The sequence below is a fragment of the Lolium rigidum genome, chromosome 7 (genome assembly GCF_022539505.1).
Source record: "Lolium rigidum isolate FL_2022 chromosome 7, APGP_CSIRO_Lrig_0.1, whole genome shotgun sequence".
Lineage (NCBI taxonomy): Eukaryota > Viridiplantae > Streptophyta > Magnoliopsida > Poales > Poaceae > Lolium > Lolium rigidum.
The window spans coordinates 260,463,061-260,478,931 of NC_061514.1; positions in this window are offsets into that span (position 1 = coordinate 260,463,061).

A 15,871-nucleotide genomic window follows, 5' to 3' on the forward strand; every position below is an offset into this window, starting at 1 on the left:
GCCGTAATCGAAGAAGGGCTTAGAGGACATGCATATGAAGTGTCTTTTAATCGGCCTTGTGCGAGGATTTGGGCTAGATTGCCCGTGTATTTGTATATTATGGTAGATTTAGAATTAAAAGATAAAGTTTAGTCTTGCACAGCTAGGTTTATTCCCAAGTTAGAAAGTCTACGGACTATAAATATGTACCTAGGGTTATTGAGAAAGGAGGACGATCACGTTCACAACAAATCAATCTAGGCGCATCGCCACCCCTTGTTTCGAGGGTTTCTCCCGGGTAAGCAACATGCTGCCTAGATCGCATCTTGCGATCTAGGCGATATCGGTTATTCGTTGTTGGTGTTGCTCGTGCTTGAAGCCTTTTTGATGGCGAGCAACACCCTTATCTTAGGTGTTTTGGGGCTGACGTCGATGCTTCCACGATATACTTGCTTAGCCACGCTGCCCCTCGATATCTAGCTGCCCTTACACCTATCTTAGGTGTAAGGGCAGCATCTTGCTTGTTCTTTATTTAGTAGATCTGATCCGTTATAGTTGTTCCTTGTTTTTCAAGAATTGGTTTGATATCCGCATGGTTAGGCCTTACAAACGGGTTGAACGATCCGGTAGCGCGTAAGGTATGGTTTGCTAAACCCTAGAGGGATTATTCCGGGGATCAACTTCATGTTGGTTTTTAGGCCTCTTTAGGGCTGGTTTTCCATCACCTTACGTATCTGCTAGGCTCAACTACGCGTAGGATGTTCCGGTTATGCGGTGAAAACCCTAGACTATCGTAGATTGGTTTAACTTGATATTGATTAAGCATGATCCCCATGTCATTGTAAATCCAACATAAACCATGGGGCAATCGGCTCTTTGAGCCGATCCACGAGGCAACCTAAGAGCCAATCGGGGCTCGCATTTAATGTTTACGTGTTTGCCATGCGAGGAAACTAATCGAAGCAATCCATCACCTTCCGACCAGGTATAGGTCAGGTGGCACGCCCTCGCAACCGCCGGGACGTGTGCCGGAGCATTACGGGCCGTTGCCCGAGGGACCAGGATCCACCAGCAGTCCTGGGAGCCTCCCGGCTCTCCGTGTTGCCCGTCGCTGCTCGCCGGTGGGTTTTGGTAGGCAACACTAGCACACTCCCCCAGAGAATTTATATTGAGTTCCTTGCTATTCGCTATTTGTACTATACACGTGGTGATTTCACAAGACTAAATGAAGAGGACATGATGATACTCACAAAGGTAGTGTCCCAGACAACAACATCCGTCCAAACTTGAGCGCCCTTCTCATCATCTACCTGAACCACCAAGCACTTGAAGCTCGAGGCCCATATGTGGAGGAGGAGTCATCACCATCTTGGCAAGAGGACTTAACATCAATGTGAGTAATTTACGAGCATTGGAAGGCCCTCGCCGCCTTGGTTTTACTACTCTGAATGCATGTGAAATGGTTAGAAAGACAAATGGTAGATTGTACTTCATCATACCGGGAGCTAATCACTTGATTGATGCCCCTCTGCCTAATAGCATATTCTCTCTCGAGGATGGGCGTTTGCATTATGACGCGTAGGTCGAGGCAAATATACCACAACAACAAAATCAACCTGAAGGAGAAGAGGAAGTTGAACACAAACATGCAGGACCAGAACAGGAGCAACATCCACTCCACGACTTCACCACCTATTAGGACATGTACGCGCTCGAAGGAACCACTGAGAACCTGAGCAACCTCGCCATCAACCTTCGAGACACCACCACCGACCTAAATTCCAAGTTCACTCATTGGAGCAGCCAATAAAACTTTGGGAATTATCCTCCACCACAATCAGCTCAACAAGAGGGCTTTCAAAATCCTAAGCTTGGGGATGTGTTTCTCAAGAATTTTTATATGTGTTTAATAAATTTGTACTCCAGCTCTTTGAAAGAGTTTTTAAACACTCATGTTGGTCTGTTCCAACACTTTGTTTTTATTTGCTTTCTGTTTTTAGTTCGTTTTCCTTTTTTTTAGTTCCTTACTTTGTCGCCAATCTTTTTCTTTTTCATCTCAATCCCAATTCACAAAAATACAAAAAGATTTTTTCCTTTTATCCTTGTTCTTGAAAAATCTAAATTGCATTTGCCTCTTTGCTTTGATATTATTAATGAGAGAGATTTACCAAGAGTTTTGAAGGAACACATCATAAGGAAGAGAAATATGAAGTCACCTAAAAGAGGTATGTCCTATGTATACTTGTTAAGATATGGTATTAGTGGGAGTGATTTGAAGCATTGGAGTAGAGTTTTTATTTTAATTAATTGTGAAAGCTCTTTCTCTAGTTTATTTAGTTAACCGAGTTTTGCCTTGGAAATAATATTGCCAAACAAGTACAACAAGAAAAGGTCTAGAAATTATGACTTGTATGATTCCCGATTGTCTTAAGGGTTTAGCTTTGAAGATACTTAACTCCATAGATATTGGGATAGACTTGATAGCACTCTTGATAGGAGTTGTTTGATGGACTTGAAGCCTAGTGGTAGCTGAGACACATGCCAAGCTATAATGTTGTGAATCAAAGTATGATAATGTTTTAAACTTGTCTACAAACTGTGGTGCACACTCTTGGAATGCTGGCAATTGCGCTGGCTTATGAAAGATTGATGTATAAATCCCAATTTCCTCTATGAGTTGAAGGTGCGGGTAACCAGCTACTTGCGCGTACTACTGGCCCCTTGAGTGTTGCAAATTTTATTAAAAATGTCATTCATGACTCTTGTTTGGAAACTATCATTGGAATCCAAAAGTATCACTTCTCAAGTCTTGGCATGGACTCGCTACTACTAGATGAATATTCTTGAAAAGAAATGAATAAGTAGTAAGTGATTTGATAGTCTTGATCAATTGATGTGGGCGTAACTAAAATACTTCATTGCTTATACCTATTTTGACATGAATTCTCATACTTAATTTTGATGATAATAAATTTCCAGTGTTCCTTGGCAAACTGAGAGTTAACTACTTAAGCTAGAGTAATTGTTTACACAACTAGTTTTACATATGTGGAGGAGAGAGACATGAAAAAGTAGAGAAAGTGGACTCTTATGCAAGAGCCAACTACAACACGTCCTCCTAGACACTTTGTGAGAATGGGAGGTGGGCCATTGACCAAAAAAGTAATACATTCATATAGCTAACTATTGTGTATGTTGGCTATAAGCTAACTCTGGATGATGTATCATAATATTATAGCCAGCAGTTGGCTCTACTATTATACGTGTTGTATATTGCCTTTTCATGGCCAGGCCAGTCGCTGTATTTATATTGGCCAGAAATTGTGCGTCAACGGGGTGGAGGCGCAAAGCATTGTACTGCTCCTCTCAAAATTTTACCCAAGATAGATAGGTGCCGACATGCCGTATAATATTTGCGGGTTGAGCTATGCAAGACTGAATAAAAATGACACAGTGCCACACAATCACGCACATGTCGAACTACTGGTCGAGATATTATGTAGAAATTTAGTATGTTATCGAAAATCCAATTCGGCTTTCAAAAACATATACTCATGTGAAATTTAATTTTCAAATGCCAAAAAATATGAAAAGAATGCTCGAGTCACTTGGTTATGTACAAACTTTTATGCCTTGCCGCTCAAAAAAGACTTTTATGGAGAAAACAAAAATATCATGACCCGTGAAAAAAAAACAAAGTGTTAAATTCCTGAAAAAGTGTCAGATTGATACCCAGTCTAATTGTCAATCAATTAGAAAAATGTTAATGTATAGAAGTTATATCATTTAAAATGGTATTCGAATACGAATTTTACGGATACAAACCGATTGGTAATGAATTCTAGGATAGATGCGACGATTGTGAAACCCATCTAGGGTTCTGTCCCCTCACCAGCTATGCCACCAGTCTACTCCGCCCTTCGGTGGCCTTAGGGCGGGCGGCAAACTAAAGTTACAATGCTTCATAGTTTTTGCTAGGTAGTCTAGAGTCCTATTTGTAATTTTTTATTATCTTTGGTGTTTTTTTGTAATGATGTTGATGATGATTAATAGATAGACAGTCCTTTTCGTTAAGAAAAAATATACAAAGTTAACGGTACAATTCTTACATCACATGACCCATGTTTCGCGGAAGAATGTTAAGTTCAAGATTGCATACCGTCATCTTATGCGTGACTCAGAAACACGTAAGCGCCGTCGCCAACAAGCTTAAAAGCAGTTAGCACCTAATAGCTGGACTTTGGATTTAGGTAGTGCTGTCTCGGCGGCTGGCGGCTGCTTCCTTTGTCATGGTTTGGATCCGATATACGCTGATATGCTGTCTGTTTTGTAATATATCACAGCACAGTTGCTTCTGGAATATTTCTGGATCCAGGTGCTCCGAAACGTGCCTTGCCTGCCTAGGTACGTACTTAGGAACGTACAAAGCAGCTATACGTACGCGTGTATATGCGCGCTCTTATTTCTTCCTGCCGTGCAATTATGAATTATACATGTAGTCTAGTGTGTCTTGCAGTGCGGTTTTGTGCGAAACAATACCGATAGCGAGCATGTGCGCTTACGAAATCAGCGTAGACATTTATTATCTCGATATGCTTGCATTGCATACTCTCCCGGGTTTAGGGTTTAGCCCCACGGTTACCCACAAGAGGGATTCTTCCTTCTTAATTTTACCTAGAATCACCAAAGTAGATGCGATGTGTCATGCGCTCGTTCTAAATTTCCTAAGATGTGGGCATGTATGTCAGAGCAGTGGGGGACCTAGCAATTTTTGAAAACCTGGGCACACAATAAACTAAAACACTTCACTTTGTTCGAACTAGGGCATGCACGCAGTCGCCGACGTTCCGTGCCGTCGGTCTCATCTTTCGAGTAGACGAACACACAACGGGTCGACGATGTATTTAAGTTCCATCTAGCTTTGTGAAAATGAGAAATAGGCTAACTACGGATTATGGAATGATATGCGCCAAGTTGAGCTGCCAATGAACAACTGAAGAGGCCCATGCTGACCCAAAATGCGTGTTTTTCAGCAGATTTTTGCAGTTCCAGCTAGGTACATCGCCATGGGACCTCGTCAGGATGCTTGCAAGTGTCGGCGTGAGCCCGAGCACGTGTCCAGGGTGCCCGAACGGTAAATACGCCCCTGTGAGTAAGGCTGGTCATAGTGGTAAGTATCATGTAGTAGTATCATGCATATAATACTTGTGTATGATATTATCTCTATAGTGAGTAGTGTCATAGTCATGCTATATTTATTAGGGATTTCTATTTTTGTGCCCCTGCTTCGTTAGTTGTACTCAGTTTTCCCCAGTTCGTTAGTTTTTCCTCAGCTTTCCCCTCCCTCTAGTTTGAAACCCCTCGAAGACGCTGGTTGCCGTCAGGTCAGAGGCCTTACCGTTACCGTCGAGTCGGTTCCTCTCGACCGTCTCGTGCTGACGGGTAGCCATCCATCTACCAGCCGACGCGTGGGCCGTTTTATTTCTCGATTGTATACGCGGTGCTGCCAATGACAAATGGGGCTGCTCTTAGCCATCCATCTACCGCTGACGCGTGGGCCGTTTTATTTCCTGATTGTATACGCGGTGCTGCCAATGACAAATGGGGCCGCTCTATGGAGCTGCCGCAGCCAATGACCAGTGGGTCGTCTATTTATTTATAGAAAATTATATATTGCCGCTCTGTGGGGCCTCCGCAGCCAATGACCGTTGTGGCAGTTGACTATTTTTGCAGCTTAATCTAAAGTGACTCTTATGCTAAACATTGTGCATCCCGACGTTGACCTAGCAGTGGCGGTGAGCATAGCCGTTCTGACCATGCCGATATTGGCATCGGCATCGGCATCGTTTGGAGGATGTGGTGCTCGAATAATAGTGGAAATGCGATATTATTTTTTACATAATATATAGAAAATAGCTAGATCTCTAAATCGATGCATATGAAGCTACATATATATTCTTGGTCATAATCCCCTTGTCTAAAGGGGATGGATGCATGGCTTCAAGTCGTCGTCGCTTTCATCGTCAGTATCTTCGTCGTCTGAGTAGTAGTACCTCCTGCACATTGTTCCGTCGAACACCTTCACTGTGAGCACATCATCGCCTTCATATTTGAAGTGTACGTGGCAGCCGAAATCCACACCGTGCGCGATGGCGAATTTCTCCCAGCCCTTGTCGATGTACATCCGGCCTTGTCCGTCAAATAGGACCTCCACGGTCCAGAGACGAGGACCGCAGTCAGCTGCTCGCAGATACACCTTAGCTGGCTCCTGGCCGTCAAGATAGTCCGCAAACTTTTTTGGGAGTTCCTGCAAAGAGATCGAGCGCCAATCGTTTGAAATTAAAGGTTTTTTTAGAACATGCCCATAATTAATCACATTCATCATATATGTGGGAACGCGTACGTACCTTCTTGACCAAAGGGTCTTCATAGACGACGATGAAGAACTCCTCTATGATCAATGGCAGTGTTGACGGTGGTGGTGGCAATGATGATGATCCACTTCCCCTTCCCCTTCCCCTTCCCCTTCCGGTCCGCGTCCGAGACGTGGAAGCCATGGCAATGGATGATCAAGTGTATGTGAACGAAGAAGAGAGAGGCGGAACCTATTGACACAAGGGATGGCCGTGTGGGTGTTTATAAGGGAGAGATGACCGTTGTAGGGGTTTACACAATAAAATAAGGAGGAGGTGAATGTTGGTGGGGGTTTACACAATAAATTAAGGAGGAGATGACCGTTGTGGGGGTTTACACAATAAATTAAGGAGGAGACGACCGTTGTGGGGGTATATATCTCAACAAAAAAGTAATTCGGACTATCTTGACGGAAATGGAACTTCGTGATATAGTTTATCATTTTACCGTGAAAAGTAATGCCTAAAAGAAATGGTAATTCGTGATAGTTTATCATTTACCGTAATGGCTACAACAAATCGTTGATGGTTTATCATTTTTTGCGTGAAAAGTAATGGCTACAAGAAATGGGTGATGGTGTATCATTTTTTGCGTGCAAAGTAATGGCTACAACAAAATCGGTGATGGTTTATCGTTTTTGCGTGAAAAGTAATGGCTACAAGAAATGGGTGATGGTGTATCATTTTTTGCGTGAAAAGTAATGGCTACAACAAAATCGGTGATGATTTATCGTTTTTTGCGTGAAAAGTAATGGGTACAACAAATGGGTGATGGTGTATCATTTTTGTGCGTGAAAAGTAATGGCTACAACAAATCGGTGATGGTTTATCGTTTTTTGCGTGAAAAGTAATGGCTACAAGAAATGGGTGATGGTGTATCATTTTTTGCGTGAAAAGTAATGGCTACAACAAAATCGGTGATGATTTATCGTTTGTTGCGTGAAAAGTAATGCGTACAATCCCTACAAGAAATGGGTGATGGTGTATTATTTTTTTTGCGTGAAAAGTAATGGCTACAACAAATCGGTGATGGTTTATCATTTTTTGCGTGAAAAGTAATGCCTAAAAAGAGTTTATAATTTAGCTCGTGAAAAATAATGCAGAAAACCAAACTTTGCGTGAAGCTAACCGACGACGAGAGAGAGAGGGTGGTGGCCCCGACCGAGAGAGAGAGAGATAGGGGTTATCCTACCCGTTAGATCATACGATCAACGGTCGGCGGGCACGATCCGCGTGACATGGGCTAGACCAATCGGGGCAATGTTGGGCGTACGTGAGAGTTTGTGAAGGGAGAGGGCAAAACCGAGTAGTATCAAGAAACCAAGGGCAAGTGAGTAGTAAACGAGACTAAGGGATTCAAATATGAGATTTAAAAAATGGAAAATGCGTGTTTTGTACAATGAAACCCATCTTGGCCTACCTCAAACTATTTGCAATACAAATCTACATGAGTGTGAAAATTATGGCCTCATTCAGACAAAGTATGTTTTGGGGAAAGCTGTTTTGGGTAGGGCTTATTATGGAAAACCATGCACCTTCATAGCTACTAGGTGATTTGAGAAGTGGCAATTTGTGGTGAAACTTGATTTATCTATGATTTATCTATGATTTGTGAAGTGGCAATTTGTGGTAAAGACTCCATGAGTAAGTGCCACTCTTTTTCGGAATTTTTGCACATTAAATAACTCATTTAACTAGTTAATCCCATTTGTTGACTCTCTGTTGACCAGCCACTTGAGGGTAAAACTGAGTATATTACACTAGCCGATATTAGCACTCAAGGAGAAAACTGAGCACACAAAAAATGCTAGTACATGACTCGGGGGTATACCTGAGTATATCTAAATTTCCAGGGTTAGACCCGAGGACGCGTGTTGCGGTGCAGAAGTGGAAGACGTGCCATTGTTGACGCATGTCGCGGTGCAGACGTGCAAATAGTGGACGCGGGTCGCATTTAGGACGCGTAAGCCCCTTCCTCCCTCCCTCTGCATACAGTCGTCTCATTCTCGCTCACGCACGAAACCACCCCTCTCACGTCCCATCAACTTCTCCAAATCGAAAAAACCCCAACCGCCGTACGCACGCTACCCTGCCGGCGATGGAGAAGAAGAATGCGCCGGCGGCCGTCGCCTCCGAGCCCGTCGCCTCCGAGCCCGTCGCCGCCGAGCCCGTCGCCGCCGAGCGCTTCGCCGCCGAGCGTGTCGCCTCCGAGGGCGGCGCATCCAAGCGCGGCGCCTCCGTGAACTGGGCCTCTCTCTCGGCTGATGGACCACTTCACAAGATCGGCCAATGCTAGCGGCAAGCGAGGAGTACGCCGACACCTACTGCTGCTATGAGGCAAGTGCGCTAGAAATTGGCGCTCAGGTTTGCCTGAGCCCGACGTGCACCTGGACGAATGGATCATGCTACACCACGCCCTTCCATGCGTCGCTGAGTTCACCTTCCTCCAACTCGGCACATCACGCTATATCACCATAGATCTATCGGACGTTCATACAAGGTTCAAATTCCTCCATATCTACCTTTTTATTTTCAATCTTAAACACATCTTAGTGCTGAATGTTATCTTCATCAATATATTTTAGATACTACTTTGTCGGCTTTTGCCGTGGTGTCATCATGCTTGCCCAGAAGAACCTGCCGCACAAGATACGGCTGCTGAACCCACTCACAAAGAAATCGAACACTATGTTTGAGGCGCAGATGCCATCTGTTTTTCTGAAATCAGTCGCTGTTATCAAATCCCCGACTATGGTCTTCGTTGCCGCACATTACCCGCCGGAAATTGGTTGGGTCGATGAGAGCACTCCAACTAAGGATATAAATGAAGATTGGGGAGAAGGAAGATTTTCGATCAAGAACCATTGTCTGCATTGCATTACCCCGTTCAATGGTGAACTATATGCAGTAGCTGCGGACAATTTTGAGATCGGAAGAATAGTGTGCACCAATGTACAGTTGCAGCAGCGCGCGAGCACTGTCAAGATGGAGATACTAATTTCATTTCCGAACTTGGACGTCGGAAGTTCTACCTTGTGAAGTCGGATGGTGATCTGCTGCTTGTGTTGTTGGTCGGCGAGGCTTTGGCGGGCAAACCATTGGTGTACCGTGTGGACACTCGAGCCGCTCTCTCCATCCGGTCGGTAACATTGGCAGTAATGCCTTCTTCGTGAATTATATCCGGTGTATCTCCGTCGACACCAGAGTATACCCGACACTTCGACCTGGCAGCATCTACTACACGGATTTGGGTTATATCAGAGAGTACTCTCATGATGCAAAGGCCTGGGATGAGTGGCCACTACGTGTGGATAGAATAGGACTCTACGGTATGAGAAATGAACACAGGCCATACCGTTTGGAGGATGTATTGGCCTCACACTGCGGACGGAAGGAGTTCAATGAATATTTCCTTGGGGAAATGCACGAATGGAGGGAGGAAGAAATATATGGGGAGGAATGAAGAACAAATTCATTCATCCTAATCTTCTTGTTGTCCATACATTGCGTGCGTCTTGTATATTTTTCAGCTTAGTTTGTCGTGAACATTAACAACGTTATTGCCTGCTTTTGGCTGCTGTATGCAGTTTATGTATTATACTTAGTTTTGTGATTATGCTGTTGTGAATTTATCATATACTAGCTTCTAGATTTGCTACTAGATTTGCTGCCATATTGGGCAAAAAACGAGGGCCAAAAGGCATAAATAACCCCAGAGATTTGCTACTAGATTTTCTGCCATATTGAAGAAAGACAGAAATAGAAGCTTTTCTAGATTTGATACTAATTTGGTTAAAAAGACAGAGAGAGAAAGAGGGGAAAATGTGCTCTTAAAAATGCCAATTTGGGCCGAGAGAGACAAAACCCAGCTCTCGCTCACGTGCAACCAAACGCTTCTCGTCCTGTCCCACGCGGTCCCTTTCTACCAGCCCCACGCGACGCGGCCCCACACGACGCGGCCCCACGGACGACGCGGCGCAACACGTCGGCACGAACGTCCAAATAAACGGATTCCTTCCGTCTGAGCTCCTTCTGCGGGTTTCAGACATAGGCTTGGGGAAAACTGAGGAAAAACTAAGGGGCTGGGGAAAACTGAGTACAACTAACGACCCGAGGGCACGAAAATAGAAATCCCTATTTATTATTTTTTAGAATCTAGATGCAAATTTGTGTACAAGATTTCTTTAGCATTAATTTTTCTCGTTGTATGCACTATGATACGGTATCTATCTATGTTACTCTAATCTTCTCTCTCCTCCTTAATTAGGCACTACATCAGTATTTTTATGGGACCAATGTGGATGATACTAGCTATGATACTAGCACTATGGCTAGCCTAAAACCATTGTCCGGCGGTTCAGGTTGAGCCCATTCATTGCCTAGGGTGAAGCTCGCGCACGAAGATCCATCCACAACAGTTTATAAAAAGACGACCGGCCGATTCTGGGGTTTTGCATGCAAAAAAGGCAGAGTTCACAATTCGGCCACCCCTTTTCTCCAACTGCGCTTTGAATCCTATTTTGCGTTGCAAGAAAAGCAAATAAAAATGCTAACTTTTGGAGGGGGGCGAAGCCTTCCAAACCATGTTGTTCATATCGGAGGAGATGGACCCCAAAAATCGCACTTTGTATATGCCAAGTACACCACCGAATATTGCCCGCTTTCTGTAAGCTTCCAAGAAATGTCATCATCCACATTACCATCAAGTTGCACATTATGTTCCATTTGCAAAAAAAAAAAAAAAAAAAAAAAAAAAAAAAGGTTGCACATTGTTTAGAAGGACCCAAGCTCCACAAAATGTGTCAGGCGTTCCATAGCGAATGTTCCTCGTCAGCTTTCCTGGTGTGTACATGCGCAGAGTATCATACGGCCAGGGTACCACTTGCCTAAGAAACCGACGGGCGACAGGACGATTGTAGCGGAGAGCACGGCTTCTAATTTGTCCACAATCACTGTCCAGAAGCTGAGACGCATAGCGATAAGAAGTCCACCTATACTCTGTGAGAAGAACTCGTCGTGGTAGCCGGTCGAAACAACAAACAAGTTGCCTATCTGATACACCAAGTAAGACGAGAATTGATGAATAATTGAACAGATAAAACATGTAGGAGTACTGTAGTGCTACAACAACCGAACCGATACCAAGCTGCAGCTCCGCTCTAACCCGGCCGCTCGTGGTTTCTGACGTGGTGCCGACGAGCCTCGATCGCCAACTCATCTGTGAATCAGGACGATACTAGGAAGGTATGCGCGGTGGCACGCCGCGCCCTTGGCTATTATATGGTTGGATAAACTATTGTAGAGGTACCACAATATTCAGGATATAAAAGTATTGTAGAAGTGATATTGTGGAAGTAGTGTTGAAATAATGTAGAAGTGCTATTGTAGATCCAAGGTTCGGGTTTTTTCCCGCGCCCATAGAGTGATTGTAATGCGGTGAAAAAAGAGGGTAGTATAGGAAAAAAAGTAATATGGCAGTAGCATTACATTGTGTTTGCGGTGCCTGAAGAAAGCGGGGCAGTTGAAAGAGGCTGCGAACGGCGGAGAAAGTTATTTTTATAGATAACTTAGAGAAGGCAGTAGTATTCTTACCAGGGGTTTTTGGAGTTACTGTAGAAAGAAGGTAGTAATATTTTCTCCTGCTAAATAGGCGTAGACTATGGAGTAGATATATTTTTTCGAAGGTACCGCAAAAAAAGAATGTATGTCTATGCAATAGACGGTGGAGCGAGTCTCCCGGCTGAAAAAGCAGTTGACACGGTACCGTAGAAGATGGTAGTAGTATTTTCCTTTGGTAAAAGATGGCATTAGTATCGGTGAAAGTTATTCCTCTACTGAAAGTGAAAGTTGAAGCGAACGGTGGAGTAAGTATATTTTTCCAAATCTATTGCACGGTGGGTAAGTATATGTTTCCAAATCTGTCGCACGGTGGAGTAAGTATATTTTTCCAAATCTGTTGTATGATAATGTAGCAGTATAAGCAGTGGATGGTGGAGTAATCATATTTTTCGAATATACCATAGAAGAAGGAAGTAGTATTATCCCGGCCTAAAAGAAGGTAGATTTTGCCAGAGACAGAAAAGTTGTGATAGTAGTATTTTCGTTCGGTAAAAGATAGCAGTAGTATAGATGAAGGGCCGTGAAGTAACTGCATTTCCTGATTGTACCGTATAAAAATGTAGTAGTATTTCTCCAAATAAAAGAGGCGTCCGATGACCGCATTAGTATATGCGACAAACGCTAGAGAAATTGTATATTTTCGAGGAGATAGAGAAGGCAGAGGGAGTGAATTATTTTTTATTTCTGGATTTGCTTCAGAAAAATAAAATTGTATTTTCTCCGGGCTGAAAGAGGCAGTGGATGTTCATGTTCATTGGAAGCTGTTGATGAGCACCTGAAATTATGGTGTAACTTTATTTTTTCGAGAAGATAACGCAGTACTATTTTTGTGGCTAAAAAGACGGCGGATGGTGAAATAGTTTTTATTAAGCTGTTGATGAGCACCTGAACATGATGGTGTAACGTTATTTTTTCGAGAAGATAACGTAGCGAACGCAGTACTATTTTTGTGGCTAAAAAGATGGTGGATGGTGAAATATTTTTTATTTGGAGTTGCCACCGAATAAGGCAATAGTATTCTTCCCGGCTGAAAGAGGCAGAAGGTGGAGTAAATATATTTTTTCTAATTGTATCGTAGTATATTTTTCTAAGAAGAATGCAATACTCATAACAGATGATAGTAGCATAGGCGACACATCTGTGTAGGAAGTATATTTTTCAAAAAATAGCGTAAAAAATACAGTAATGTTTTCTAACCATAAAAGTGTAGAGAGATGATGCAAATTTTCTCAAGAATTGTTCATATAGCAATTTTCATATAGTACTATTCATGTGCACATGAACAGTAACCAAAGCAATGAGGAGGCAGCAAAGTGGTTCAGCTTTTATATATAGTATAATGGCTAGAGGCCTAGATTGGTGATCTCACGGCGGCTTGGCGCGACGCGCCGCTGAGCGGGATCCTCTCCTTCGCTGCCAGGTTCGGTTTTGGCCTGTGGTATCTCATGTTGCGGCTGGCGGCTGGTCCTCGATCGCATGCATATCCCTCCCATCGGAGCCAGAGCGGCCGCTGTGCTGGCTGCTCACGGGCTCGACCTGAATATTTCTTTTTTTAAAACGGAGGCAAAAGCTTTGCCTCATCTATTAATTAAAAAGAAGTTGTTCAGTTTTTAGGAGAAAATCGAGTGAAAACCTACATCGACAGGGCCAAGCTTATACCAACAGCACACCCACAAGAGAGAAAACATCGAAAGAAAGCAACCTCTAGAACCAAAAATCCGAACTGATGGAAAAGGCTAGGCAATGTACTTATACACTTCAACACCCCCTCTCACGTGTGACGGGAAGACAAGAAGACAAGTCAACACGTGTAGAGAGGCAAAGAGGCAGCGGCGGCGGCCGGGCGCGATGGCTTGAGGGCCAGGGCGAGCGGCGGCTGCGGGGAGAGGAGATAATTTTTAGAATAAATTGTGAAAGCCAGGACTCGAACTCGAGACTCTGGGCTCTGATACCATGTTAAGCTTCATGCACTAGCCATTTGAACCAAAAGTCTGAACTGATGGAAAGTGCTAGGCAATCTACTTATACACTTCAACATAAACCAACTAGAACCGACACCCAAGAGCACAACATCCCACTAAAAGAACATGACAACCAAAAAGAGTCCAACAACTAATCAACCGGCCCTCTTCCTTCTTATGCTCCTGATAGATACTTTTCTGAGAGACTTCTCCACCCTCCTAATCAAATCATCTGAGGCCTTTCCTGCCAAGACGCAGTCAAAGTCCTTGCCATATCCAAGGCTAGCCGCCTCCAAACTAGCGAGCAAGCCGCAAAGCTCTTTTGCAAAAAGATCCTTAGAACTAGGCGCCAACACTGCTCCACAGTCCAAAGAGGCGAGGGACTGGCAAGGCTCCACCTAAAATTTCTTTGTACTGTTGTTTCTGTTATAACCAGTGCTAGGGATTCTCCTTGTTGATTTGGTAAGATTTTGGAGGGATCCCTGGTTAGATAGCATTGCTTTAGAGACAAACTTTCCCTCGGTTGTTTGATATTTCGTTGGCTCACGATGATACTTACCTTCATGTAGTAAATAATAACTTCAACATTCCCTTCAGAAGAAGAATGCCTCTTGAGTTTTTTTTTCAAAATGGGGAGTAAAACCCCGGCTTCTGCATCATGATGATGCACACGGCCTTTTATTAAAATAAGTCACGAGTACATAGTTTAAAACATCTCAGGCATCGCCTAGAGTTGCTACAAGAATCAACCAGCGAAAGAAACAAAGTGACACTTGACTACACATCATCGTAGCCGTCTATTGTGCCGCCAGCCAGCCTAGCACAAAATATCCGGAGCGACCATCTGGAGCCGTGTGCATCCAGTAGCCATAGCATCCCGCTGTCCCTCCAGTGACAATAGAGCCCACAGCTGAACCCAATGTGACACCATATGGATAACCTATAAAAACTGAAAAGATTGTTTTTTGTTAAAAATAATTTCATTTCTCGCCCTCCATATAAACCAACATAAGGCAGATACCCCAATACGGATGAAAGCCTTAGATTGTCTATCAACTCCGTTTAACCAATTACCAAACAAATTCGTAATATTGGTTGGTGACATAGGCATCCCAAATGGGCCTGCCGGAAATAGTACCCGGGGTTTACTGAAGGCCCACTATCCGAAGAATAAGAAGATTCGGGAGCCCAAGATATATTAAGGAAAGTAGAGTTGTAATAGGAAGTATTGTTTGTAATCTGGCGGGATGAGTTAGAAACCGTCCCGAACTCGTAACTTGTACAAAACGAAACCCTCGGCTCCGCCTCTTATATAAAGGGGGAGTCGAGGGACGAAGAAATCATCGAATCATTGTTCACAAACCCTAGTTTTCATAATCGTCGAGTACTTTTCGGCTGAAACCTTCGAGATCTACTTGCCCTCTACTTCTAACTAAACCCTAGCCTATAACCCGTAGGCATTGACAAGTTAATCCCTTGTCAATTGGCGCCGTCTGTGGGGATTAGAGGCGTAAGGATCTGATCTCGATGGCACGTTCAAGATCTTCGACATCATCAACCGGAAGCAACACAATGGATCGAGGTAAACAGATCACTGCTGGTCTTGTCGATTTTGTTCCTCACCCACCCTCCCGTTTGAATGCATATGCGTATCTGGCGGAGCCCATGGAGATGACGTTCGGAAGGTTTCACTTTCGCGTCGAGAAGGAAGGATCGTATCGTGTCGAAATTCCGATTTCGTCGGGATCGTCGGCGGTCGATTCCGATTTTTCAAGCTATACATCGTCAACCGAGTCAGAAGAAGAAGAAACCTCGGAAACACGTTACGTCAGCACCAGAGCAAGAGAGAAACTCGCCAAGATCTTCAGCGACATATCGTGCGCCAAAGTATTTTAGCTA